Here is a 25,570-nt window from a genome sequence, read left to right as displayed (position 1 = left end):
ATATACATAAAAACTTATTATATACTTCCATCACAGTGAAAAACTGTAATCAAATATCTCATATTCCACAAATTAAGATGGGTGAAGCTCCATTTTTTTCCTTTATTGTTCTTTCATGTCCCTCGCCCATGGGGTGGGGCTGGGCTACCAGTGGTAAAATTAAACTGCTCTTCAGCCAATAGACGTTATTCTCTAATTACATGCTAAACACCAAATAAGAAGATGTATTTACCACTAATTTAAAATTATTTTAGAGAATCTACGCAATAATGCTCTTGCTATGAATAATTTGAAAACAGTGATACAAATGTGGAAAACAGCACAGTTGAAAACACATGAAGAACACAAAATACTTGAAAAAATACTGAACACGGCAGAAGAGACTCTGATCATAAAAAACACTGCATGGTACACTGTCACTAAAACTGGAAAAAGTTAGTGGTTTTAGTCTATTGTGGTCTTTCTGTTGGCTGTTAGATGATTAGAATGTGGTAAAATGTTAGTTTAAGGTATTTTAGTGTCTCAGTTAGCTGGTTACGACAATAATAAATGGTGAGGCAGAAGTCATGGAGATGGAAGATGCAGATGGTATGTCCTATAATTACTGCCTCGTTTTTGGATGGATTAATATTAAGGAGCTATTAGTTACACCACCAGGAGGTAAACTGATTGAGATGGGTTTGGAGGGATCGTTGGGATTTCTGGAGCAGACAATAGAGGCGAGGAAAGGAGTGTCATCAGCATGCTGAAAGACATGGATGGAAGGCGGTGGTTTGGGCATATTGTCAGTGCATAAGAGGCAAAGGAGAGGGGAGAGTACATTGGGGCACACCTGCCATGGGGTGGAGGGTGCGGGAATTGATGTTATTAATAGTGAAACAGTATAGTCGATTGGAGAGGAAGGATACAATAAGGAGGACATAATTGATTGGAAGAGCATGTCTGGAGTTTGAAAAGGAGTCCAGAATGCCATATACAGTTAAATACATTCTCTAGGTCAAGCGAGATAAAGTTAATAAATTTATGGTTGTTGAGCTGTTGTAATAGGAGAAGGGTGAGGTTCAGGAGTTGGTCATCAACAGAGAACGAGAGATACACTCCTGGAAATTGAAATAAGAACACCGTGAATTCATTGTCCCAGGAAGGGGAAACTTTATTGACACATTCCTGGGGTCAGATACATCACATGATCACACTGACAGAACCACAGGCACAGAGACACAGGCAACAGAGCATGCACAATGTCGGCACTAGTACAGTGTATATCCACCTTTCGCAGCAATGCAGGCTGCTATTCTCCCATGGAGACGATCGTAGAGATGCTGGATGTAGTCCTGTGGAACGGCTTGCCATGCCATTTCCACCTGGCGCCTCAGTTGGACCAGCGTTCGTGCTGGACGTGCAGACCGCGTGAGACGACGCTTCATCCAGTCCCAAACATGCTCAATGGGGGACAGATCCGGAGATCTTGCTGGCCAGGGTAGTTGACTCACACCTTCTAGAGCACGTTGGGTGGCACGGGATACATGCGGACGTGCATTGTCCTGTTGGAACAGCAAGTTCCCTTGCCGGTCTAGGAATGGTAGAACGATGGGTTCGATGACGGTTTGGATGTACCGTGCACTATTCAGTGTCCCCTCGACGATCACCAGTGGTGTACGGCGCCAAACACGCATACGACCATCATTGGCACCAAGGCAGAAGCGACTCTCATCGCTGAAGACGACACGTCTCCATTCGTCCCTCCATTCACGCCTGTCGCGACACCACTGGAGGCGGGCTGCACGATGTTGGGGCGTGAGCGAAAGACGGCCTAACGGTGTGCGGGACCGTAGCCCAGCTTCATGGAGACGGTTGCGAATGGTCCTCGCCGATACCCCAGGAGCAACAGTGTCCCTAATTTGCTGGGAAGTGGCGGTGCGGTCCCCTACGGCACTGCGTAGGATCCTACGGTCTTGGCGTGCATCCGTGCGTCGCTGCGGTCCGGTCCCAGGTCGACGGGCACGTGCACCTTCCGCCGACCACTGGCGACAACATCGATGTACTGTGGAGACCTCACGCCCCACGTGTTGAGCAATTCGGCGGTACGTCCACCCGGCCTCCCGCATGCCCACTATACGCCCTCGCTCAAAGTCCGTCAACTGCACATACGGTTCACGTCCACGCTGTCGCGGCATGCTACCAGTGTTAAAGACTGCGATGGAGCTCCGTATGCCACGGCAAACTGGCTGACACTGACGGCGGCGGTGCACAAATGCTGCGCAGCTAGCGCCATTCGACGGCCAACACCGCGGTTCCTGGTGTGTCCGCTGTGCCGTGCGTGTGATCATTGCTTTTACAGCCCTCTCGCAGTGTCCGGAGCAAGTATGGTGGGTCTGACACACCGGGGTCAATGTGTTCTTTTTTCCATTTCCAGGAGTGTAGAAGCCACACTGTGTGATGGGAAGTAGATGGTGTGGGTGCAGATGCGGTGAATGTTTCGGGAGGGGATGTATTCAAAGACCTTGCTAAACACTGAGGTGAGGCAGATGGTGCAGTACAAGGAGGTATCAGTGAGGGGTTTGTTCGATTTGAGGAAAAGTGGGATTTTGGAGGTTTTACACAGGCTAGAATAGTAGGGGATGAGTTCTTTTTCTGTGAAGTACTGCCGGCCGGTGTGGCCGTGCGGTCTAGTCGCTTCAGTCTGGAACCGCGTGACCGCTCCGGTCGCAGGTTCGAATCCTGCCTCGGGCATGGATGTGTGTGATGTCCTTAGGTTAATTAGGTTTAAGTAGTTCTAAGTTCTAGGGGACTGATGACCACAGATGTTAAGTCCCATAGTGCTCAGAGCCATTTGAACCATTTTGTGAAGTACTTATTTATCCTGTGCTGTGATTGTGGTGTTTGATTTTGTTTCTAGTTGTTCAAGTACCGGAAGCTGGGAGCCAGCGGGTGGGACTATGGTGTCTGTGCATTCATGGATAGTGTCCCTACTGTAATCGGAGTGATACTTGTCAGGAATGGAGAAGATGCCAGAGAGAGAGAGAGAGATAGCATGCAAAGTGATTGGCTTCGGATATCTCGTCCAGTAAGGGACGGTTGTTGTGAAGGATCGGGTGGAGAGGGATGGGATGGGTGCCAGTAAGTCAGTGGAATGCTTTTCAGTACTTGGAACAGTGGACTAGGAATGTAGCACTGAGTCTGATGCCCTTCAGCATGCTTTTTGGCACTGAGTATGGCTCAAATGGTTCTGAGCACTATGGGACTTAATATCTGAGGTCATCAGTCCCTTAGATTAGAACTACTTAAACCTAACTAACCTAAGGACATCACACACATCCATGTCCTAGGTAGGATATGAACCTGCGACCGTAGCAGCAACGCAGTTCCGGACTGAAGTGCCTAGAACTGCTCAGCCACAATGGCCGGCAGGCATTGAGTAAATTTATAATCTGTTGCTATATTTGCCAGTGCTGTGCGATTGTATCCCAGTCATAAGTCCATTGAAAAGAGTGATGCAAGTGATGGGATCCATGAAGAAGGAGTAGGGCTTGTGATGGGAGACTGAGGTGGTGAGGATATATGTCTGTAGTAGAATATGGCTGGAGACAGCATCTGACGAGGTCTACTGCGTGAAGGCTGTGGTGCAGAGGATATTACTGGATTGCTGGAAGGTTAGGTGGTGGCTTCCTATCTGGCTATCTATGGACTCCCAGTAGGCTTTCAAGTTGGCGTGGAAGTAGTTGTGGAAAAAATTTGGATAGGATGGGGCTCATAGGGGTGGGGTAGTGTGTAAGATATGGTGAGGAAGACAGGTAGGTGGTGAATTCCCACTGGATCGAGGGATTTTGCAGTGAACCATCTAAGGAAACTGGGAGATGCTGGGACGACATCTAGGGTGGTGTTGCTTTCAGTATGGGTGTATTATGGGATGGAGACAATGCCACCTTAGAGGGAGACTGTATACTAATGCCACTGCCAAAGATATGCAGGGGATCTACTATGGACATTGAGGTCGCAGCAATAATGTAGGTGGAGATTACGAAGGATGTGTCTGAGAAAACATAGGGGATGGCATTATTAAGTTGGATGTAGGTGATAGCAGAGATAACAGTTAGTGTCCTGATGAAGAGGCTAAGGGTAAGATGATTGGTGCAATTATTGAGTTAGGGTTGTGGCTGAATGGGGAATGTTCCTGTGATGACCAGTTGCTACTCCTTCTCTGGCTAGGGGAAAGGGTTGTCAGTGCAGTGGAGGATATAGGGAGAGGGGCAGATGGTGTTTATAGAAATGTTTAATTGAAGATGATAGCAACAATTTTGCATTGGGACAAGGTATGCATAAAAAGGGGCGTGTTGGTGGGTTGAGAGCGGATGTTGCTATATAGGATGCTGTAATGCTGTCATGTCATGACGAGAGTTTACGAAGTGGGTTGCATGGGTTACAGATACGAGAGTTTCAAGTGTTAAGGTGGAATACTGAGAGGGCAGCAAGGAAGATTGCTCAAGGATGTGTGGTCATAGGAGGAGGTGGACGTTTTGGAGGACAATGATAAGGAAATGGATGATTTCCTCAGCAGCAGTCGGAGGGAGTTGTTGTGGTGGATGGTATGGTGAAAAGGATGAACAGGCCAAGTTAATTCAGGTTTGATGGGTGGGGATTTGATGTTGCACTTGTTGGAGTAGGTAGGGTGAGCACCATTGTGGGTGTTGCAGGTGGGGAGGGAACCTAGGTTGGGACATTGCTTAAGGAAGTAGGAGGGGTAGATGGGAGGATCTTTACAGTCATGAAGAAGGTGGTCGTTATATAAGAGGTAGTCATTATATAGAAGGCATTTTTGGCATTTGTAGGATTGGGGGGGGGGAGGAATTGGAGGATTCAGAATTGTGATGACGATTATAGATGAGGGCTCCCTATGTGAATAGGCGATGGATGGCTGGAGCATGCTCTGTGAATATGCATATGAGGAAGGTGGGACTGGAGTCACAGAGAATGGCAGCAGTGCAGGTTTCTGTGGAAGGATTAGAATTGAATTCAGTGACCATTTCCTCTGCCATGATCTTGGTGTTAAGCTTTGTAATCGTGTCACTGAGGGTGGGGGATAGTGGGGAGGTTGGGATTGTTTGGTGGTGGTGGTGGTGGTGGTGGGGGGGGGGTGGTAGTCATGTTGAAGGGAGTGAGAAAGGTATATGGATTAAAGGTAATGCAGAGGAGTTTAAGGAGACGACCAGTGTGTATGTGAAATTGGTTGATTTCATTAGGACAGAGTCTTCATGGGGGATGATTTGGGTGATAGGAATATGGGGACATGCTTCTAATTTTGGGGGTAAGAAATTTGTTGTTTAGGGATTGAGGGTCGGGGGGGGGGGAGGGTTGGAGGAAGGTGTGGACAGCCAGAAGAAAAAAAGTGTGGGGGAGGGAGTATTGTACAAGAGTTTATTTAGGTCTGGGTTAGTTTGCCTTTTTCTGTTGGTAGTACTGGTTGTGGTGTCTGCATTGGTTCGTTTCTGAGGTTTTCTGGTGGTACTGCTGGTTGTAGTTCTGCATTGGGTCGCTTCTGATTTGTTTGGTGACTGTTGTTGTTGTGGTCTTCAGTCCTGAGACTGGTTTGATGCAGCTCTCCATGCTACTCTATCCTGTGCAAGCTTCTTCATCTCCCAGTACCTACTGCAACCTACATCCTTCTGAATCTGCTTAGTGTATTCATCTCTTGGTCTCCCTCTACGATTTTTACCCTCCACGCTACCCTCCAATGCTAAATTTGTGATCCCTTGATGCCTCAAAACATGTCCTACCAACCGATCCCTTCTTCTAGTCAAGTTGTGCCACAAACTTCTCTTCTCCCCAATCCTATTCAATACCTCCCCATTAGTTACGTGATCTACCCACCTTATCTTCAGCATTCTTCTGTAGCACCACATTTCGAAAGCTTCTATTCTCTTCTTGTCCAAACTGGTTATCGTCCATGTTTCACTTCCATACATGGCTACACTCCATACAAATACTTTCAGAAACGACTTCCTGACACTTAAATCTATACTCGATGTTAACAAATTTCTCTTCTTCAGAAACGATTTCCTTGCCATTGCCAGTCTACATTTTATATCCTCTCTACTTCGACCATCATCAGTTATTTTACTCCCTAAATAGCAAAACTCCTTTACTACTTTAAGTGTCTCATTTCCTAATCTAATCCCCTCAGCTTCACCCGATTTAATTTGACTACATTCCATTATCCTTGTTTTGCTTTTGTTGATGTTCATCTTATATCCTCCTTTCAAGACACTGTCCATTCCGTTCAACTGCTCTTCCAAGTCCTTTGCTGTCTCTCACAGAATTACAATGTCATCGGCGAACCTCAAAGTTTTTACTTCTTCTCCATGAATTTTAATACCTACTCCGAATTTTTCTTTTGTTTCCTTTACTGCTTGCTCAATATACAGATTGAATAACATCGGGGAGAGGCTACAACCCTGTCTCACTCCTTTCCCAACCACTGCTTCCCTTTCATGTCCCTCGACTCTTATAACTGCCATCTGGTTTCTGTACAAATTGTAAATAGCCTTTTGCTCCCTGTATTTTACCCCTGCCACCTTCAGAATTTGAAAGAGAGTATTCCAGTTAACGTTGTCAAAAGCTTTCTCTAAGTCTACAAATGCTAGAAACGTAGGTTTGCCTTTTCTTAATCTTTCTTCTAAGATAAGTCGTAAGGTTAGTATTGCCTCACGTGTTCCAACATTTCTACGGAATCCAAACTGATCTTCCCCGAGGTCCACTTCTACCAGTTTTTCCATTCGTCTGTAAAGAATTCGCGTTAGTATTTTGCAGCTGTGACTTATTAAACTGATAGTTCGGTAATTTTCACATCTGTCAACACCTGCTTTCTTTGGGATTGGAATTATTATATTCTTCTTGAAGTCTGAGGGTATTTCGCCTGTCTCATACATCTTGCTCACCAGATGGTAGAGTTTTGTCATGAGTGGCTCTCCCAAGGCCATCAGTAGTTCTAATGGAATGTTGTCTACTCCCGGGGCCTTGTTTCGACTCAGGTCTTTTAGTGCTCTGTCAAACTCTTCACGCAGTATCTTATCTCCCATTTCATCTTCATCTACATCCTCTTCCATTTCCATAATATTGTCCTCAAGTACATCGCCCTTGTATAAACCCTCTATATACTCTTTCCACCTTTCTGCCTTCCCTTCTTTGCTTAGAACTGGGTTGCCATCCGAGCTCTTGATATTCATACAAGTGGTTCTCTTCTCTCCAAAGGTCTCTTTAATTTTCCTGTAGGCAGTACCTATCTTACCCCTAGTGAGACAAGCCTCTACATCCTTACATTTGTCCTCTAGCCATCCCTGCTTAGCCATTTTGCACTTCCTGTCTATCTCATTTTTGAGACGTTTGTATTCCTTTTTGCCTGCTTCATTGACTGCATTTTTATATTTTCTCCTTTCATCAATTAAATTCAATATTTCTTCTGTTACCCAAGGATTTCTATTAGCCCTCGTCTTTTTACCTACTTGATCGTCTGCTGCCTTCACTACTTCATCCCTCAGAGCTACCCATTCTTCTTCTACTGTATTTCTTTCCCCCATTCCTGTCAATTGTTCCCTTATGCTCTCCCTGAAACTCTCTACAACCTCTGTTCTTTCAGTTTATCCAGGTCCCATCTCCTTAAATTCCCACCTTTTTGCAGTTTCTTCAGTTTCAATCTGCAGGTCATAACCAATAGATTGTGGTCAGAATCCACATCTGCCCCTGGAAATGTCTTACAATTTAAAACCTGGTTCCTAAATCTCTGTCTTACCATTATATAATCTATCTGATACCTTTTAGTATCTTCAGGATTCTTCCAGGTATACAACCTTCTTTTATGATTCTTGAACCAAGTATTAGCTATGATTAAGTTATGCTCTGTGCAAAATTCTACAAGGCGGCTTCGTCTTTCATTTCTTCCCCCCAATCCATATTCACCTACTATGTTTCCTTCTCTCCCTTTTCCTACTGACGAATTCCAGTCGCTCATGACTATTAAATTTTCGTCTCCCTTCACTACCTGAATAATTTCTTTTATCTCGTCATACATTTCGTCAATTTCTTCATCATCTGCAGAGCTAGTTGGCATATAAACTTGTACTACTGTAGTAGGTATGGGCTTTGTGTCTATCTTGGCCACAATAATGCGTTCACTATGCTGTTTGTAGTAGCTAACCCGCACTCCTATTTTTTTATTCGTTATTAAACCTACTCCTGCATTACCCCTATTTGATTTTGTATTTATAACCCTGTAATCACCTGACCAAAAGTCTTGTTCCTCCTGCCACCGAACTTCACTAATTCCCACTATATCTAACTTTAACCTATCCATTTCCCTTTTTAAATTTTCTAACCTACCTGCCCGATTAAGGGATCTGACATTCCATGCTCCGATCCGTAGAACGCCAGTTTTCTTTCTCCTGATAACGACGACCTCTTGAGTAGTCCCCGCCCGGAGATCCGAATGGGGGACTGTTTTACCTCCGGAATATTTTACCCAAGAGGACGCCATCATCGTTTAATTATACAGTAAAGCTGCATGTCCTCGGGAAAAATTACGGCTGTAGTTTCCCCTTGCTTTCAGCCGTAACTGAGATGGGAATGGGATTAGGGAACTGGAGAGGGTGGGATATAGCGCTGGGCAGGTCCTACCATTAGGCTGGAGTCAGTGTGACTGCTGGTGGATGGTGTTGTGACGTTTGGCATAGTGATGGTGGCGCAGCATGATATGATTCGTACAGGTGTTGCAGGATTAGTGGTGAGTTTGGGAAAAGCTAGGATTGGAGGATAGGTAAATGAGAATGTGGAGGATGGGGAAGGTGCCATGGGGAGGCGAAGGTAGGCAGCTGGTTTTACTATGGCTGTGGAAGAAACTGTAGGAAAGGGCAGTGGACATATGATGGTGGGGCAGAGCGAGCGCTCCATGTAGTGATGGTGGGAGCAGAGGAAGGGGCGGTGTAAATGGTGGAGGTGGTTGGGGTGTCCATCGTGTGTAGAGGAGTCGGCGGCGATGGAGAGGAAGGCGAGTAGGTAGAGGCAGCGAGGAAGCTGGCGCAGCGGCGGTAACGACATGGGCGATGAAGACGAGGACTAGGACGGAGACGGACTGCGGGATGGCGGCGGCGGGAGGAGTCTGGCAGCGACGACACAAGCAAAACTATACAGACCATCAGAAACGTACGTAGAGCATAGGGGAGTGGCTTCTATCAGTCTATGTGAAACCAACAGTAGCAACACTCGAACTAGTACAAGAGATTGCTAGTTGGTTGGTGCTGATGGTGGAAGCTCGATCTTATGGATCCTCTTATAAATATTGCTTTTAGGTGTGGTAATGGGCACAACTTGTGTATAAATCACTAGTTAGAACAGTTCACATAAAAAACGTGATATTATGAATTGCTTTTGGTATTACCGCCAAAACCACGTAACATCTTACACAGTTGTGAATTCCGTCCGTAAAATGATAAAACGCAACCGTTATGCGGGTCTTTGACGCCGTGTCAGCGTCAGGCACACTAAATGTATTGATTCACATTTAAAATAAAACTGCACATGACATTGTCAACGTTTAAAATCAGTTAGCGTAAACGTCAGCGAATTTAACTGTACAGTTGTGTCGTCAGAGATACAAAAAATAGCTTAAACGAAAGAAATAAATACTTGGTCCAAGGCATTACTACATATGTTACGCAAAAAATCTCATATGCCAAATATGCTTCTATCGGGGACATATGGAGCTTCAAGCATTTTTAGGAAAGGTGGGGAGTGTACATGCCTTTTATTACGTCCGTGAGGGATCAAAGAGACAGACAAAACATAACAAATGCAAAAACGTGGTTCAGTCACAAAAAGTCTGATTCTATAGTAGCCTTGGACCCATTTATACAGAAGACTAAAGTAAATATACTCTGAAGGTGTCGCCAATATGGCCAACTGATTAGTTAGATCTCTATACGACATTCTAGAGTGGACACCACATATTATTACATGCTTCTGTGCAAGGATCTCCTTTTTTCGTCACTGATGGGTTGCCCCAAAGTATGATGCTATGAAACATTACTAAATAAATATAGGAAAACGAAGTCGACTTTTTCACATTTTCATTTCCAAAGCCAACAAAAGCTGCAGATGTTAGACGTGTAAGAAGACCTATAACATGTAAGTTTCACAACACCTATGTATTTAGAATATTCTGTCTCTTTTATCTAAATCTTTCCTATGGTATTATTTCTAGCATTAGGGTCAGACTTAGTGTAGTACCGAATGTTCACGTAATTTCCGTGGCATGAATTAACAGAAAACGACTATTAACAAAATTACAAAATTTTATTTATATTTTCAAATGCTTAAATTTCTCCATTAGGATGTATTATAATACTCATATAGTAAAAAAAAAAACTGAAAAAAAAGGAAACAGAAAGATTTCAGGTACTCTTATATACGAGAGCAGATCATTTACAAGTATAACAAGAACAGGAGCAGATCCTTTATCGATTACTGAGGTATATTTGTTATGATTATTCCTCTGTCTGAAGATTCTTCTTCGTAGTGTACGTTTCATGGGATTGTCAATGTGACTACATTGCTTTATTTAGGATCGAACAACGTCACCTGCTATATCTCTCATTTAACAATAATTGAGCTTTTCGATAACATTAATGTGAGCTACACGATAAAATGCTTTCGACAAGTCAAGAAAACACAGTTTCGCAATATTTTGTTATTTAAATTTTGTATAATCCGTTTCGTGAATAGAAAAATGGTATTTTGTGGATAGATCCTTTCTATGAATAAATTAAAGTCATTCGCCAAGTTTTTCTGCCTAGGCAAAGGCTAAATAGACTACAGGAAATAATGTAGGGATTTTGATATGGTTTTGTTATCTCTTCCATATTTAATTGGTCTTTGACATAACATCTCGTACTAATGACTGGAGCTGCAAACTGCTCAGCTACAGAAGAGGTGGTGTCTGGGGGATAAGCAGTAAAGTAAGGCGCCTCAACAAATCCAGAGACCACCCGAAGTTTGATCAGAATCTATGCTATTAATACATATTACAAATCAACGTCAAGCGTCACGTTTTTCTGTCTATATGTGACGGCGACAAGTTTAGCTTTAGGAAAGGTTAAGGCACCAACAGAGGCAGTTCTGACATTGCAATTGGCAATGAAAGCAAAACTAAATAAAAATTAAGATATGTTTATGGGATCTGCCGATCTGGAAAAAAGCGTTCGACAATTTCAAATGGTGGAAAATAATTTAAATTCAGAGAAAAGCAGGGGTAACCTCTAGGGAAGGACGGATAATGTACAATATGTTCAAGAACCAAGAGGGACCAACAAGAGTAGGAGATCAAGAACGTAGTGCTCGGATTAAAAATTGTCTAAGAAAGGGATGTAGTCTTAATCCCCTCCTGTTCAGTCTCTACATCGAAGAAGCAATGAAGGAAATAAATGATAGGTTCAAGGGTGGAACTAAAAGTCAAGGTGAAAGGACATCAATGATAAAATTCGTTGTAACATTACTATCACCAACAGTGAAAGTCTCGAAAGTCTCGAAGAATTACAGGACCTGCTGAATGGAATTAACAGTTTAATGAGTACAGAATATAGATTGACGGTAAACCGAAGACAATAGTAATGAGAAGTAGCAGAAATTAGAATAGCGAGAAACTTAATATCAGGATTAATTATGAAAGAGATGAAGTTGAGGAATTCTCTAACCTAGGCAGCAAAACAACCCATGACAGACAGAGCAAGGAGGACCTAAAAAGCAGACTAGCACTGGTAAAAAGGGCATTCCTGGCCAAGAGCAGTCTCCAGAATCAAATACCGGCCTTAATCTGAGGAAGAAATTTCTGAGAATATACATTCGGAGCACAGCGTTGTATGGTAGTGAAACATGGACTGCGAGAAAACCGGAACAGAAGACAATCGAAGCATTTGAGACGTGGTGCTATAGACGATGTTGAAAATTAGATCGCGGTGGCCGAGCGGTTCTAGGCGCTATAGTCTGGAACCGCGCGACTGCTACGGTCGCAGGTTCGAATCCTGCCTCGGGCATGGATGTGTGTGATGTCCTTAGGTTAGGTAGGTTTAAGTAGTTCTAAGTTCTAGGGGACTGATGACCTTAGAAGTTAAGTCCCATAGTGCTCAGAGGCATTTGAACTACACTCCTGGAAATTGAAATAAGAACACCGTGAATTCATTGTCCCAGGAAGGGGAAACTTTATTGACACATTCCTGGGGTCAGATACATCACATGATCACACTGACAGAACCACAGGCACATAGACACAGGCAACAGAGCATGCACAATGTCGGCACTAGTACAGTGTATATCCACCTTTCGCAGCAATGCAGGCTGCTATTCTCCCATGGAGACGATCGTAGAGATGCTGGATGTAGTCCTGTGGAACGGCTTGCCATGCCATTTCCACCTGGCGCCTCAGTTGGACCAGCGTTCGTGCTGGACGTGCAGACCGCGTGAGACGACGCTTCATCCAGTCCCAAACATGCTCAATGGGGGACAGATCCGGAGATCTTGCTGGCCAGGGTAGTTGACTTACACCTTCTAGAGCACGTTGGGTGGCACGGGATACATGCGGACTTGCATTGTCCTGTTGGAACAGCAAGTTCCCTTGCCGGTCTAGGAATGGTAGAACGATGGGTTCGATGACGGTTTGGATGTACCGTGCACTATTCAGTGTCCCCTCGACGATCACCAGTGGTGTACGGCCAGTGTAGGAGATCGCTCCCCACACCATGATGCCGGGTGTTGGCCCTGTGTGCCTCGGTCGTATGCAGTCCTGATTGTGGCGCTCACCTGCACGGCGCCAAACACGCATACGACCATCATTGGCACCAAGGCAGAAGCGACTCTCATCGCTGAAGACGACACGTCTCCATTCGTCCCTCCATTCACGCCTGTCGCGACACCACTGGAGGCGGGCTGCACGATGTTGGGGCGTGAGCGAAAGACGGCCTAACGGTGTGCGGGACCGTAGCCCAGCTTCATGGAGACGGTTGCGAATGGTCCTCGCCGATACCCCAGGAGCAACAGTGTCCCTAATTTGCTGGGAAGTGGCGGTGCGGTCCCCTACGGCACTGCGTAGGATCCTACGGTCTTGGCGTGCATCCGTGCGTCGCTGCGGTCCGGTCCCAGGTCGACGGGCACGTGCACCTTCCGCCGACCACTGGCGACAACATCGATGTACTGTGGAGACCTCACGCCCCACGTGTTGAGCAATTCGGCGGTACGTCCACCCGGCCTCCCGCATGCCCACTATACGCCCTCGCTCAAAGTCCGTGAACTGCACATGCGGTTCACGTCCACGCTGTCGCGGCATGCTACCAGTGTTAAAGACTGCGATGGAGCTCCGTATGCCACGGCAAACTGGCTGACACTGACGGCGGCGGTGCACAAATGCTGCGCAGCTAGCGCCATTCGACGGCCAACACCGCGGTTCCTGGTGTGTCCGCTGTGCCGTGCGTGTGATCATTGCTTGTACAGCCCTCTCGCAGTGTCCGGAGCAAGTATGGTGGGTCTGACACACCGGTGTCAATGTGTTCTTTTTTCCATTTCCAGGAGTGTATTTTGAAAGTTAGATGGACTGATAGGGTAAGGAATGAGGAGGTTTTCCGGAGAATCGGCAAGGAAAGGAACATGAGGAAAAAACTGACGGGAAGAAGGGAGAGGGTGATAGGATATATATTAAGATATCACGAAACAATTTCCGTGCTGCTAGAGGGAGCTGTAGAAGGTGAAAACCGTAGAGGAAAAGGGAACTGGAATACGTCCAGCAAATAACTGTATGATTAAGGACGTAGGCTGCAAGTGCTTCTCTAAGATGAAGAGGTTGGCACAGAAGAGGAATTCGTGGTGGGCCGCATCAAACCAGCAGAAGAATGATGACTTAAAATGTGAAGGCGAATCTCAGGAGCGACTGCAGGAATTTAATACGGTTTTCACTAACAGAGAGACTGTTGACGAGGAACTTCCAAATATTTCATGCAAATTGGCTGAACTGTCATGATGTCCCCCACTGCGTTTATCTGTTTGTGTGTGAAAGTTAATCTCAGGAACTGCTGTAGGCATTCTGATGCGGTTTTCACTAATAGACAGACTGATTAACGAGGAAGATCTGTGTGTATTATTTATTATCGCTACGCCAGACATTCGTCTGGTCATAGATACTTTCGGTTAGTGTTACCTGTGCGATGCAGGAACAAATCGATAGTGAAATCTAAATTGAGACTACTCGTACGTATCTTACTTTGGGATGCATTTGTTATTGGTCTTGCGTGTTAATCTTTTCCAGTACTTTCGGGATGGTAGTGAATATTGTGACGTCAGTATTCGTTAATATATGACTTATCGCCTTTCTTGAATCTTTCTTGTAGAAAGGTCTGATAATATGTCTAGCTCTAGAAATATACCCTGTGATGTTTATTTACTGTGTATGTGACTGAATAGGTTACAATCACGTGAAAATATAATTTGAGTAATTTACTTGGATTATTATCTAATGTGTGGGAGTTTTGAGAGAATTAATTACATCCTTAATTTTTTATGTTGGGAGCTGAGTAACCGCTAATTGAATGTATATGTAGGGCATTGCTTCTTGCGTATATTGTTTTGCTTTCGGTGGGGGTTTTACATGTCTGCCCCCCAAGCATGGGCCTAGAGGCGGCGCCTTAAGGGGGGCAGCATTTTTTGCCTTGTACTCATGTTAAACTTTTACGTTTTAAAATAACTGAGCTTACAAACGAAAAAAATTGTTAATATTGTTAAACAACTTCCTAGTTTAAATTAGCCTTAAGAACGAAATTCGACAATACATGCTTGGAAATATGCATAGATTACTTGGTGACTGAATGGAAGTTTAACATTAGGTTTCTGTCTCGTATTATCTTCATGATTGTTCAAAATATTTTGAAGTAAACTGTCAGGACGGCAATCTACAATACAATGTTTGAAACGTTATTCCGAGAATGTTGTCGGCTTGTACTTAAACTTACCATATTTTCCCCGTGAAAATACCAGGACACCTGGTGGTTCAAATGGCTCTGAGCATTATGGGACTTAACTTCTGATGTCATCAGTCCCCTAGAACTTAGAACTACTTAAACCTAACTAACCTAAGGGTATCACACACATCCATGACCGAGGTAGGATTCGAACCTGCGACCGTAGCGGTCGCGCGGTCCAGATTGTAGCGCCTAGAACAGCTCGGCCACTCCGGCCGGCCCAGGACCCCTGAAAAGCTGATATAATGTGATCAGCAGTTTCTTAAATACTGTAATATGTGTGGGCTTCAGTATGTAAAACCCGACTCTAATTTCTTGTAGAAATTACGAAGAAGTATCAAGTCAGCCCTCCATTACTGGAATTAATGTGAAAGATCTGTGGTCTTCAATAGCTGAGCTTTGATTTAATGACACCCATTTGTGAGGTGACGGGCGAGTTATGGCGCCCTAAGTTGGGATGGCGGCATGGGCCAGTCGGCAAGCCGGGGCGCGGCAGACAACACGTAGTGCCGATCGTTAGCCGGGGTCCAGGGAGCACGTGGCTGGCAATTCCTTGGTGACGCTGTGTCGATGAAAGAGACTTGTAGGCCGAGAGTGCCAAAGATGGCGGACTTTGTGAAACCTTAATGGCAGACGTTTCGCAGTTCGTATAGAAATTAATAGTAGCCAGATGAATCATGATTCCTCAAAGAGAAACATGTACATTATCATTATTTGCAGATTCTTATGGTGTAATCAGATTTTCAATATCTTTATTAGTTTAAAGTTTAGTATCTTACTGTAAATTATATAAGTAACACCCCGCAACGAATTTCCAAAATCTAAACGGTTCATCCGATTTCGTCGATCGACATGACTTTAGAAAGCTGTTAGTGTAAACCTAAATTGGTATGAATTACAGGCATGTAACTTGAATAGTTCATGAGTTACTGGAGGTCAAAGTGGCCGATTACTACTAATCAAAAATCAAATGGCTCTGAGCACTATGGGACTCAACTGCTGTGGTCATAAGTCCCCTAGAACTTAGAACTACTTAAACCTAACTAACCTAAGGACAGCACACAACACCCAGCCATCACGAGGCAGAGAAAATCCCTGACCCCGCCGGGAATCGAACCCGGGAACCCGGGCGTGGGAAGCGAGAACGCTACCGCACGACCACGAGATGCGGGCTACTACTAATCGCGTCAGGCCATAAGTACTCCACAGTGACACGAAAAAACGGTAGCAGCATGCTTATAAATATATTTATTCGTCTGTGTCTTTGTTTCTATCCGATATATTCTATTCACGAAGAAACTGGTTAAATATTTACTGTGTTTTAGAAAGCACAGAGACATTAGGCTACTGACCTACCTTTTGTTCTATTGCTGTGATATATGTTTATTTAATTTGTTTATGTGTCTAATAATGTGTGTTAGAGCGTGTTTATGGTCCAGCCATAGGAATATTTATGTAATTTCAAGTTATTTAAATGTAGATCCAGTATTTCGAATGTGTTTCATTATGTTTGTGTGGGTGTGTTGGCTAGAAGACATGGCATGAGCGCTCTAGCCAATCACAGTGCTCGTGATTGGAGAAACTGGATGAAAGCGGGAGAAGTGTTCTGGGCAGGTCGGCACAAGACACGGGACAGTAAGGGACAGAAGGGACAGGACTCGGGGAGAGCTGGACGTGACGGCGAGACGGACGCACAGTTTGCGCCTGATCGCAAGAGATAGAAATATTTCGGAGTGCCGACTTGTGTACTTGTGAGATTTCCGTGGCTTCTGCAGTGAAGACATAGTACGCGTTTGGAAGTGAATATATGGCAAGCTATGTTGTTGTTCATAACTAATTACATGAAGTAGGAATCTATTGTTTCCCTGTTATTCAAACAACAGTTTGTTTAATAGCTGGACCATCGACATCAATAAGTGTTTTGTAGAAATATACCACATTCTGAAAAGTACTTCTACTATCGTACTCATCATTTAAAGTCGTTAAGATAGTACCTGCAGATTCATGTGTATTTTCACATTCTATACTGTAGAATAAGCAGTATTTGGCTTGTAATGCGGCAACTACGTATCCCAACCTCTAGACAACGAAACCAACCAAAACTTTTAATATTTCAACACTGAGTCGCAGGCTAAGTAGTTGAGGGCCATTTCATTTCATCATTTTATTGTTGTGAAAGCTCGCACGCTTAACAAAACATGTTGATACAGGGAATGTTTTACATTTTTAAACACATGCTTATACGAAAAGAAATTAAGCAGTATTTATAATAATGTTGTAAAATGCACTACACAACAGTTTAAAAATTTTATTTATTTATTTTCTTTTTTTGGCGAAAAAAGAAGAAGAAACCAACCTTCGTTTGTCTCATTTATTGCGCTGCAGTCTGCACGATATCAAAGTTCCCACTCTATGCGATCGAATAGAACGTGGCATTGCAAATTTTATATTAAACTTCTTAACTATGCTGTTTTTCTTCGAGGAAAGGTAATTTTTACTTTATGTTGGAACAAAAGGTGCATTTGCGTGTAGACATAACAGCAGTGTACACAAATAACAACACACCACATGAACTGCCAACAAGACTACTTAAACTTTGTAGTCTGCCTTCTATGCCCACAGAAACTAAAATGTTATAAGAATAAAATGTTATAAGGATAAGTGGGTTAAGAGTCGATCCAGCACACTTCACTGCAAGAAATTGCAAAAATTATTTGCTTTTTAAATTAGAATATTCAGAACACATTTGCGTCCCAGCTAAAATTCCGGCGACACAGGAAACAAGCCAAAATAGGGACTGTCCTCATTTCTTCATGAGACTAATTCCAGCCAGCAGGTGTGCTTCTACTGTTCAGTGACATCAGAGAAACAGGTGACAATGAAATTAAATTGTTCTGCATTGTCGTTGTTTCACAGCACGGTTACGTCGAGTAGTCCGATTTGGCCAGTTTAAAGGAAAAACTTTATGCGCGTATGCCGTGTTTAAAGTAAAAAGCTATGTGTTCATGTGCGGTGTAGTACGATTGGAACTGAATAGTCTTTCTTTCCTTTTACAAACTTTTTTCTTTAATTTTGACTGTTGGTTGACAATTTTGTAAGTGCCTTAAAATGAATAACATTGAAAAAAGCAAATGTGTAAAATTAAGTGGGGCGGCATTTCGGAAATTATCGAAGAAAAGGCGAGAACGAGAAGCCAATGTTCTAAAAACGCTTGACTGAGTAGATAAATTTTTCGCAAAAAATATTGCTGTTTCAACTTCGAGTTCAAGTAGTACGGATGATATTTCTGGCACTGCAGCTGTTGTAAAAGAAGTAAATATAGATGAAACAAAAGTTGTTCCTGATTTCGAGTTTCACGAAAAACTAATTGTCGAGTCAGACATTACAAAAAGAAATAACCTCGTTAGTGATGATCCTGCAGAATGAATCAACAGTCGACATTGTCTTACAACGTGGCAATAATCAAAATTGTAACGGTGATTTTTCTAATTCAAGAAGATCAATCGGCGATAAAACCAGATATTTGAACAAAAATGTATTTTACCTTAAACTTTTAAATGGTGCATCAACTTTGCGTGATTTTCTGGTGTACTCCTGCAGCACCATGTAAATTGTGTGGAGGCAAGGCCGCGATTGCTACTAATGGTATTGCAGAATGGAATAATACTTCTAATATTTTGTCTCATCATGAGAATTCACTTGAATACAAAACTTCTGTTATTCTTATCAAGAAAAAAGTCACTTGGAACAATAGATAACCATTTCGAGTCATATGTTGAAACATAAAAAATGTACTGGCGCAGTGTGTTGAAAAGGGTGTTTGCAGTAGTGAAGAAGCTAACAAGTCGTGGACTTCCCCTACACGGACACATTGAAAGATTCCATTCATTACATAATGGTCAATTTATGCTGTCTCTTGAAATGATAGCCGAGTTTGATCCTTTTCTCACAGAGCACATTGAACGATATGGGAATTCAGGACAGCGACACACAAGTTATCTTTCTTCAACAATCTGTGATGAAATAATAGAGCTTCTTTCTGAACGAATAAAAAGAATTATCATGAGTGCCATAAAAAGGCCAAATTTTTTTCTACAATAGTAGATTCTACAGTGGACATTTCACATATTGATCAATTATCTTTCATATTAAGATATGCGAACGAGAATGGTGAACGTGTTGAACGTTTCCTTCTGTTTTTACCAAACCCGGGACACAAGTCCGAAAACTTACCTGAGGCCGTACTAAAGGTCCTGTCTACGAATTCCACTGATATTACTGACTGTAGAAGCCAGTCATATGACATTGCAAGCAATATGACAGGAATCTACACTGGTTTGCAGCACACGTTAAATAACGAAATCCGAAAGCGCTTTATGTGCCATGTGCAGCACATTCTTTGAATTTAGTCGGCACTAGTGCTGCAAGCTGTCGTCGGGAAGCATGTTCATTTTTCAATGTAGTGCAAAACCTTTATAATTTTGTCTCTGTTTCTACACAGTGCTGGAATTAACTTCTTTCGTTCATAAAACCAGGAAGCAAAACGGTAAAAAGTTTATCAAGAACATGTTGTTTAGCAAGAGAGGAAGCATGCCTAAGTCTATATGAAAACTGGGAGGGCGTTTTCAATGCCCTCACACATATCGCCAATAATAAGTTTGAAAAACCACTTGTGCGAAATGCGGCTTCAGCTTTATTGAATCAACTCAGCAGACTAGGAACAGTATTCATGATGACAGTTTGGAATCATATACTCCAGAGATTTATTAGTGTAAATCTGAAATTGCAAACTGTAAATATTGATACTAAATCGGTGCATGAGTTATATGAATCACTTATAGGAATTATTGCATGTATTCGTGGCATGTTTGGCTATTATGAAAATAAATCCTTGGAGATTGTGACTGATATAGATTATGAATACACCTATAAAAGACCATGAAAAAGCAAACTTCATGATGACGAAGAAGCGAACTCTGAAGAAGTTTTTCTGACTGAAAGGGAAAAATTTAGAGTCAAAACATTCTCCCAACACTCGACAACTAGTACACCGAATTAGTGAGGTTGAAGGAAAGTTATAGAACACTGTTGGACTCCTTCACAGTTTTCAGTAACCTTAAGAGCAGTTCACCTGACGATATTTCTGAACGTTCAGCAAAACTACAAGCATCATATGACGTAGATTTAGAGACTTCCTTCCCTAGTGAATGTGTACATTTCGCGGAACTATTGAAATCTTCTGAGATTAGTGATACCAGCCAAAATGAGTAAATTTTTACGAAAAGAGAGGTTACAGTCCGTGTTTCCAAATGTTGACATTGCTCTTAGAATATTTCTATGTATGGCCCTTACAAATTCTTCAGCAGAACGCTCGTTTTCGTCTCTTAAAATGCAGAAATCGCACCTACGTTCCACGTTGTCTGAGGAGAGACTGAACGCCTTGTCTATTCTTCACACCGAAGCCGACCTCCTAACTGATAACAATCTGAACTATGAAGATGTGATCACGAATTTTCTGACGTCAAACCCATACGCAAACTTTGCTGACTGGAGAGTTTGTTCATTTATTCATATTAGTTTTAAAATTTTAAGATTATAATGTGATTTTTATTTTAACTGAGAGCACATTCATTGGATTTACAAACTACGTATTACCTGTTTATTTTACAATTGCCGACGGCAGAACTCGGAACCAAACCTCGTTTACGTGCAGACGAGACAGAAGGCGGCCGACAAAAACAAAACAATACCCGAATGATCCAGTCCGCGCGGCGCTGAACAATCAAGTCATACTCATACTGTAGTATATTACAACTAACGCGTATTCTTGGCGCCTGCTAAGACGTATAGTTATCGCGGAAATATACGTTATCGGAGAATACACTCAGATGAAAAAGTGTTAATAAATAACGGAGTTCAGTTCTGTCGATAGATACGTAAAAGCTTTGCTAATACCGTTAGAAAGAGCTATGGTGAGAGCAGTTGCTGCAGTACAAAACTGTTCACCCCTTACATGGATTAAAGGTATTGTGTACACGTATTATGAAGCATCTAACTACACAGACCCTAATGCTTTACACGTTAACTGTTAGATTATAAAACAAATTTGATTTTTCTATACTAGTCTGTAAAATTATGTAATAGCAAATCCAGTTCTGTGTTTGTTCGTCTGTATTTAGTTATTAGTGTGTGCACCGAAATCTCTACTTCATTTTCATTTCTTACGCTTTCCTATAGATTCACTTGATAATATTGAACGGTGTTTTTTATCTGCTGCACATTAAAGTTATTAGATCGTAAAACGACAGTTTAATTTTAATTTTGAACGCATCTCTGTAAAAGTACGTATTAATTTCTATAAAAGAAAAGTTGTTTTCCTAGTGTTCGTTTCTGTTGTCTTTCGACAGAAGAATGTGTTAACAAAATGCAGTTTTAAGTGTGTTTCATCCGCTGCCATACACCAAGTACAGTTCACGAACCATATTAGATTTTGATTGAGCGCGACTAGACCGCTGACGCGTCCTTCAGAACAACGAGTAGCAGAGTACGGAAACAGCTCACAGCGCTTCCACCCAAAACGGCAATTGTGAAGCGATCGGGTAATAGTTATTATTTAAAACATGTTTTTTTGGGGGGGCGGGGGGCGCATATAATATGGTGTACCTAGCGGCGCAAAATTTTTAAATCCGCCACTCTTTGCTTTATGCATTATACTGTTCACGCCAGTCTTGTCAGTTTCTTGCAGGATGATTATCAAATATCTTGGCTACCGGACTGGTATCACTCATTATTAGTCTGTTTTGTTTAGAAACTAAATCCTTTCATCTCTTAAGTAATTTTTTAGGTTGTATTTCAACTACTGTCCATATAGATTTGATTTCGTGAGCTGAAATGTTAATTTCATGCATTATCAGTAGGTTTAATATCTGAAAGGTCACGAGCCACATTTTCACATAAATTGCTTTTGTTCAATTTTGTGTTCAGACATGTTTAACGTAACTTATTGTTTTCGCTTGGCCAGATCATTTGTATTGTAATTAACTGTGTCGTTGCTAAGTAATAAAGCTCGACACCGACTGGAAATTGAACGTGATGTAACAACAAGTTACGATCAAACATTTCGGACAAATTCCCCAGGCAGAGAATAACAAAATGTATTATACGGACATAGGTCCGGAAACGCTTTATTTACACCTTCGTACCCATTTTCTACAACTCTACGTAGCAGACTAACCATAAGAAACACACACAAACAGAACGTGCCAGCGCACCAGACGAAACTCATTCACTAAATGCTGTCGCACTGAATCTGCCCTGATACATCCATCAACTATTTTGTATGGTTCCGAAGCAAGGGCACAAAGACTCTGCATCTTCGATACACGCACTTTCAAAAGATCGCATGAATAAAAGGCTACTAGGTTTATATCCATTGGATTCACAAAAGGAAGGGGCCAGGGAATCAGTCCATCTCTTTCTATCCATCTGTAAGGAATCTGTTATTTAGAAGCTGATGGGTTGTAAATGCATACGCTACGAAATTGCGTATTTTTCAATGCCATGTTGCTTGAAAAACTGGATGCTTCTCGATGGCACGATGGTTACAGTACTGTACATTTTATGCGTCAATTTACAATTTTTAATTAGTAATGCATACAATAAGTGCAAATACTACAATCATAAACCTTAGTACTGCTTCTAACTATATCTGGGAGTATTTCTAATCAGGAGCGTAAGGTAAGCAGAGTAGAAATTTTTTCTGCACGAAATATGACAATTTTATCGAGATAATCAAATCAGCAGGATGAGAGCCTGATTACCTCCCCTTCTCGACGGCGCGGCGCGGAGCAATTACTAAACAGTGCACACCTATTTTGCAGCTACGGGAAGGAGACGTGTCAAGCTCTATGAATAACAAAAATTTTGCTTTTCTGAATGACAGTAATATGCTTTTGCAACTTGGATCAGCATATCATTTAATTTGCTATTATCACTGCTGCACTATTTCGGATGTACAGCCATTATCGAGTGCTTTAAGTTTCAGTTCGGCTGTGAACCCGGTTTCAACTAAAATTTTTTATGTTGGTAGGCTAATGATAATCACGGGAGTAAGGACATAACGACGTGCGAAGCTAGTGTAAAGAATGCTATTCAAAAATTATTTGAGAGTTCCTTCTCTTCGTATTGATTTCCTGTCCTGACGAAGCTTGTGAATTATTCGCGTTTTTATGAAGCTATTACTTCCTAGCTTCCTGGGATTGTTTGTGTTTGGAACTACTATCTCTGTTTTCTACAGCCTCTTATGATGTCACTTATATTATGAGACGGAACGTTAGACGCAGAAACTTGCCTTAGACCATGGGCTAATGCCCAGGTAACTAAAATCAAATAGGATGCAAATACCGTCCGTGAAAGCCTCCACTGTAAGATTACTCCAGTTGACGCAGAATGTGTACCGCGGGGATGCCTATCTTTGCAGTAAGCCCATGTGGCCATGCGGCCATGGTGTTACCTCTATCGAAAACTAACTGTTCTAGATGTACTGTTATTATACTGTTTCTTCTCTTCTTGCGCATACCACCACAGCAGAGATATCGTCAAACATTCTTGCTCAGGAGCCAAAATGACATTGTGGGGCAGTACATCGAGCCACATACTGTATTTCCCGATGTTATTGTTAATTGGTAACCTACATACATTAGTGCCAGTAGACTAGCTACAGTAAGGGCACGAAAAGTTGACTGTCGACCCCAGAGTAGTGATCATTTGAAGTCGGAAACATTCGGAACACTTCGTCTCAATTGTTCTCTGTTTCATACTGCTGCCGCCCTCAACGACCCCGAAGTTCTGACACCATGATTGCCTGACGAAATGTTGTGTTATCTGTGTGAGTGGATGATTAACTGATTAATAACAATAATTGTACTCATATTTAAATGCACTATTGAATATGATAAACCATCACGAAAGTTTGATAAATGGTTTAAGTGCCGAATTTCTTCTCCTATGTTGTATTAAGCAGCTTTCATCGATTTATTGCTCCTAGCTACAAGTAATTAGCACATCTGAAAACGACTATCAGTGTAATGTGAACTGCGAATCCATGTCACTTCTGTGCGAAATTCATACTATAGTAGTTGATCGGTACCAGTGGGGGCCTCGTGAGCTGCCGGTAGTGGATGACCAACAATAGAGCAGTCGTTCTTTCACATCCTGTAGCCACGCAGAGATCACGCTACTTACCCGTCTCCCCTAGACGTAAGCAGCAACCTTCACTTAGCTCATGGCAGAATCCACCAAAGTGACTTACAATAAGCCAATCTTAATATAATACTGTCTCTGTAAATATTTTCGTTTATTACTGAACAGGAAAATTACACTCTTAAGAAGTTCTTCACGTTAGTTGACGTTTTTGCATTCGGCTGTTAGTTGCTATACGCAAGTTGTTAAAAAAATAGCTCAGAACCGCGGGCCGCACGAATAGTTAGTTCGAGCCGCATGCTGCTTGCGGTCCGCAGTTTGTCGACTACTGAATTACAGAGGCATTGCGTCTCAACTTGTAGTATGCTGTCAACAGTCTAAGTGTTGCGTGTCTGATTCATCGAGAACTACAAGTCTGCAGATGTTTAGCCCGTGTCTCATGTACTTCCAGCAATAATAACAAGGAAACATACGCAGTCTCTTTTGTATTTGAGTACCTACGAATATAAATTTTTTTCATACATGCACCAGGAGAATAATATAAAATTTTCCAGATTCTTTTTAAATTTAGCGCAGTGATGATAATTTATTTGATAGACGAAGTATAAAGTCCGTGTGTCTGAACTGATCAAAAGTGCTTAAGCAGGACGCAAAAAGAAGTTATACCCACATTGTGCACCGCCTGAGGCACTGCCACGTATTATAAAACAAAGATTCACTCTGAGACAACCACAAAAGAATTATTGGAATGGGTAGGAAATCGATAGATGTAACGAACTGGTACAGACAAACAATGTTTTTCAGAAAACTTGGATGATTTATTCAAGAGAAAGAGTTTCACAAACTGAACAAGTCAATTACACGTTGGTCCGTCTCTGACCTTCACCAAGCAGGTATTCGGCTTGGCATTGATTGACAAAGTTTTTGAATGTCCTCCCGAGGGATATCGTGCTAAATTCTGTACAACTGACGCGTTATATCGCCAAAATCCAGAGCTAGCTGGAGAGCCCTGCCCATAATGCTCCAAACGTTCTCAATTGATGAGAGATCCGGCAACCTTGCTAGCCAAGGCAGGCCTTGGCAAGCACAAAGACAAGCAGTTGAAACTCCCACCATGTGCAGGGGGGCATTAGCTTGCAGAAATGTAGGACCATAGGGGCCTGCCGTGAAGGGCAACGGGATTAGCCGAGCGGTCTAGGGCGCTGCAATCATGGACTGTGCGGCTTATCCCGGCGGAGGTTCGAGTCCTCCCTCAGGCATGAGTGTGTGTGTGTTTGTCCTTAGGATAATTTAGGTTAAGAAGTGTGTAAGCTTAGGGACTGATG

The sequence above is a fragment of the Schistocerca nitens genome, chromosome 1 (genome assembly GCF_023898315.1).
Source record: "Schistocerca nitens isolate TAMUIC-IGC-003100 chromosome 1, iqSchNite1.1, whole genome shotgun sequence".
Lineage (NCBI taxonomy): Eukaryota > Metazoa > Arthropoda > Insecta > Orthoptera > Acrididae > Schistocerca > Schistocerca nitens.
Note: the sequence above shows the minus strand (reverse complement) of the source record.